Consider the following 5000-nt stretch of genomic DNA (forward strand, 5'->3'; position numbering starts at 1 on the left):
TAACTTTCGTTCTTGATTAATGAAAACATACTTGGCAAATGCTTTCGCTTCTGTTCGTCTTGCGACGATCCAAGAATTTCACCTCTAACGTCGCAATACGAATGCCCCCGCCTGTCCCTATTAATCATTACCTCGGGTTCCGAAAACCAACAAAATAGAACCGAGGTCCTATTCCATTATTCCATGCACACAGTATTCAGGCGGGCTTGCCTGCTTTAAGCACTCTAATTTGTTCAAAGTAAACGTGCCGGCCCACCGAGACACTCAATAAAGAGCACCCTGGTAGGATTTCAACGGGGTCCGCCTCGGGACGCACGAGCACGCACGGGGCGGTCGCACGCCTTCGGCTCGCCCCACCGGCAGGACGTCCCACGATACATGCCAGTTAAACACCGACGGGCGGTGAACCAACAGCGTGGGACACAAATCCAACTACGAGCTTTTTAACCGCAACAACTTTAATATACGCTATTGGAGCTGGAATTACCGCGGCTGCTGGCACCAGACTTGCCCTCCAATAGATACTCGTTAAAGGATTTAAAGTGTACTCATTCCGATTACGGGGCCTCGGATGAGTCCCGTATCGTTATTTTTCGTCACTACCTCCCCGTGCCGGGAGTGGGTAATTTGCGCGCCTGCTGCCTTCCTTGGATGTGGTAGCCGTTTCTCAGGCTCCCTCTCCGGAATCGAACCCTGATTCCCCGTTACCCGTTACAACCATGGTAGGCGCAGAACCTACCATCGACAGTTGATAAGGCAGACATTTGAAAGATGCGTCGCCGGTACGAGGACCGTGCGATCAGCCCAAAGTTATTCAGAGTCACCAAGGCAAACGGACCGGACGAGCCGACCGATTGGTTTTGATCTAATAAAAGCGTCCCTTCCATCTCTGGTCGGGACTCTGTTTGCATGTATTAGCTCTAGAATTACCACAGTTATCCAAGTAACGTGGGTACGATCTAAGGAACCATAACTGATTTAATGAGCCATTCGCGGTTTCACCTTAATGCGGCTTGTACTGAGACATGCATGGCTTAATCTTTGAGACAAGCATATGACTACTGGCAGGATCAACCAGGGAGCTGCGTCAACTAGAGCTGAGCAGCCGGCCGCCCGGGAGTGTGTCCCGGGGGCCCGCGCGAACACGCAAGCGTCCGCTCAATCATTCTGCAAACAGGAGGAGGCTGAGCTCCCCTGCACAATACACCTCGAAACCCTCTCAGGTCCCGGCGGCGCGCAGCGCCGTCCCAAGTACTTGGTCGGGTTCGAGAGAGGCGCAATCGCCCGGAGTTAGGCGAGTAGACGCTTTCGGTGCGACCACCCGTGCTCCCAACTGAGCTTGCCGCTGCCGACAGAGGCCCGGGAGCGTGCTGTCGTGGCATTGCCGGCGGGAGACAACACGCGCCACCTACGGTGACCGGCAGCTCCAACGCCAGCGCCACAGAAGGACAAAAGCCCCACTTGGGTGCCGAAGCGAACTCTCCCAGCACAGCGCACACGCCAACACATCCGCACAGCTGCGATACAAACCACCAGCGAGAACCGCTGGGGCGACCGAGCAGCAGACGGCGTCGCGGCGCCGAGCGCCGGGCGGCGGCGCATCCTCAACGCACACAGTCCTCAATCGGACCAGCACACTGCAGATGTCCACCGCGCTTCGCACCGGGCCCGCGAGGACCTACTTTGGCCGCACGGCGCCGCGCGCAGGGTGCGCCGGCGCGCAGCTGCGACGCCTGCCGCGTCCGTCGGCCGGCGCGCCTGCCACTGGCCGCCCCCACCAGCCGGCTGTAGCGCGTGCGCCCACGCACCGCGCGGCCAGCACGCCGGGAGGCGCCCCCTCACCGGCCGGGGACGGTCCCACCCAGCCACCGCCGCGTATCGCTTCACACCCAGATGCCGTTCAGTTTCGTCGGCATGGTGGGTATCGCTGGAACAACCGGTTAGTACCTCAACCTATCGTCGCCATCACCGATTCACCCCTAGCGAGAACAACCGCACCACAACGGGTTACCATTTCTTCATTTGCGTAACTTCACCAGAAAACGTAGGCGTCCATCGCCATTTGCAACTTCAACCATTATTGCATGCCTGTGTCAGGTGTCACGCCACACTACGTCTGCCCACATACACGCAACAAAATGTGCACGCCTAGACAATACGTGGAAGGTGGCCCCCGTACGTATGCGATGTCCATTGCTCGAACGACTGTCAACCGGCTTCTGTAGCATGTCGCAGATATGGAACGCGCTGCACCATGCCATCACGGTGTGTGAGGAGAGACGACTAGGTCCGAATACATCAACAGACAGCTCATGCTGATCGCCATCCACGGCGTCCGTTCCTCCCACACGTCTCTATGGCGTACCACACTGCAATCCAGCTCTCATAGGGAGACGACACGTAGCTGCGTGCACAATATTTGCACTGTATGGTCCGCCGTTTTTGGGCGCAGTCGTTGTACGGTCACACATGTGCCACGATGTATCATTCAGTACATAAGGACGAATGTGCAGTACAGATTGTGGTTCACGCGTACGACATCAGCGGACAGTTGACACAGGCCGCACCACAACGTAGCCTGCGTACGTCGCATGCGAAGGGCATTGAACATGCAAACTTGTCACCAACCACCTTGCGAAGGCAGGGGGCAAGGTGGGGACGTGGGGAGAGGTGGGGGGGGGGGGGGGCGGCATGTACGCCCTGCTGCCATCCACATTACAGTGTACAGCAGGAGCATGTGGAAAGTCAGCAAGACTTGCAAGGTGTTTAACATGAAGCGATACACAGGGGAGCGGGCAGTGCGAGTAGCGAACTATATTGCGAGGGTTGCGGGTGGGCAACACTACACTAATTGAACGAGTCGTATAACAATTACAGAGCAGGTTTAGGCGACAACGTGGGTTACGATAGGCGACAACGTGGGTTACGTTAGGGGACAACGTGGGTTACGTTAGGGGACAACGTGGGTTACGTTAGGGGACAACGTGGGTTACGTTAGGGGACAACGTGGGTTACGTTAGGGGACAACGTGGGTTACGTTAGGGGACAACGTGGGTTACGTTAGGGGACAACGTGGGTTAGGTTAAGGCACAACATGGGTTAGGTTAAGGCACAACATGGGTTAGGTTAAGGCACAACATGGGTTAGGTTAAGGCACAACATGGGTTAGGTTAAGGCACAACATGGGTTAGGTTACGGCACAACATGGGTTAGGTTAAGGCACAACATGGGTTAGGTTAGGGGACAACATGGGTTAGGTTAGGGGACAACATGGGTTAGGTTAAGGCACAACATGGGTTAGGTTAAGGCACAACATGGGTTAGGTTAGGGGACAACATGGGTTAGGTTAGGGCACAACATGGGTTAGGTTAGGGGACAACATGGGTTAGGTTAGGGGACAACATGGGTTAGGTTAGGGGACAACATGGGTTAGGTTAGGGGACAACATGGGTTAGGTTAGGGGACAACATGGGTTAGGTTAGGGGACAACATGGGTTAGGTTAGGGGACAACATGGGTTAGGTTAGGGGACAACATGGGTTAGGTTAAGGCACAACATGGGTTAGGTTAGGGGACAACATGGGTTAGGTTAGGGGACAACATGGGTTAGGTTAGGGGACAACATGGGTTAGGTTAGGGGACAACATGGGTTAGGTTAGGGGACAACATGGGTTAGGTTAAGGCACAACATGGGTTAGGTTAGGGCACAACATGGGTTAGGTTAGGGCACAACATGGGTTAGGTTAGGGCACAACATGGGTTAGGTTAGGGGACAACATGGGTTAGGTTAGGGGACAACATGGGTTAGGTTAGGGGACAACATGGGTTAGGTTAGGGGACAACATGGGTTAGGTTAGGGGACAACATGGGTTAGGTTAGGGGACAACATGGGTTAGGTTAGGGGACAACATGGGTTAGGTTAGGGGACAACATGGGTTAGGTTAGGGGACAACATGGGTTAGGTTAGGGGACAACATGGGTTAGGTTAAGGCACAACATGGGTTAGGTTAAGGCACAACATGGGTTAGGTTAGGGGACAACATGGGTTAGGTTAGGGGACAACATGGGTTAGGTTAGGGGACAACATGGGTTAGGTTAAGGCACAACATGGGTTAGGTTAGGGGACAACATGGGTTAGGTTAAGGCACAACATGGGTTAGGTTAGGGGACAACATGGGTTAGGTTAGGGGACAACATGGGTTAGGTTAAGGCACAACATGGGTTAGGTTAAGGCACAACATGGGTTAGGTTAAGGCACAACATGGGTTAGGTTAGGGGACAACATGGGTTAGGTTAGGGGACAACTTGGGTTAGGTTAGGGGACAACATGGGTTAGGTTAAGGCACAACATGGGTTAGGTTAAGGCACAACATGGGTTAGGTTAGGGGACAACATGGGTTAGGTTAGGGGACAACATGGGTTAGGTTAGGGGACAACATGGGTTAGGTTAAGGCACAACATGGGTTAGGTTAGGGGACAACATGGGTTAGGTTAAGGCACAACATGGGTTAGGTTAGGGGACAACATGGGTTAGGTTAGGGGACAACATGGGTTAGGTTAAGGCACAACATGGGTTAGGTTAAGGCACAACATGGGTTAGGTTAAGGGACAACATGGGTTAGGTTAGGGGACAACTTGGGTTAGGTTAGGGGACAACATGGGTTAGGTTAAGGCACAACATGGGTTAGGTTAAGGCACAACATGGGTTAGGTTAAGGTACAACATGGGTTAGGTTAAGGTACAACATGGGTTAGGTTAGGTTACACGTTGTTGTAAGGAAAGGTGTGGGGGGGGGGGGGGGGCGGGGCGGCAGGTTCGTTGATAGTGATTATAGTAAGTGAATGCTTGTGACATGATGAGATTTGTCACGTCAGGATGCACCTTTGGCTTATTAGAGGCGGCGCTCCAATTCTATGCTTGTGTCAGACCTGTGTCTTTGACTCATGTCATTGTTTGTGCGCTGTGACAGGAGGTACTATTGTGATGTTGGGTGCACCGTTG

General features: G+C 53.7%; 1 non-coding gene across 1 annotated transcript in view; it reads right to left on the bottom strand.

Moving 5' to 3' along the window:
• Positions 1-1081, bottom strand: part of LOC124724860 — a 1909-nt gene extending 828 nt beyond the window's left edge. Inside the window, exon 1 of the ribosomal RNA XR_007006631.1 lies at positions 1-1081. This exon is cut by the window's left edge and continues 828 nt beyond it. This is a non-coding gene — a ribosomal RNA (small subunit ribosomal RNA).
• Between the last annotated feature and the right edge of the window lie 3919 nt (positions 1082-5000).

The sequence above is a fragment of the Schistocerca piceifrons genome, unplaced genomic scaffold, assembly GCF_021461385.2.
Source record: "Schistocerca piceifrons isolate TAMUIC-IGC-003096 unplaced genomic scaffold, iqSchPice1.1 HiC_scaffold_1018, whole genome shotgun sequence".
NCBI classification, from domain to species: Eukaryota; Metazoa; Arthropoda; class Insecta; order Orthoptera; family Acrididae; genus Schistocerca; species Schistocerca piceifrons.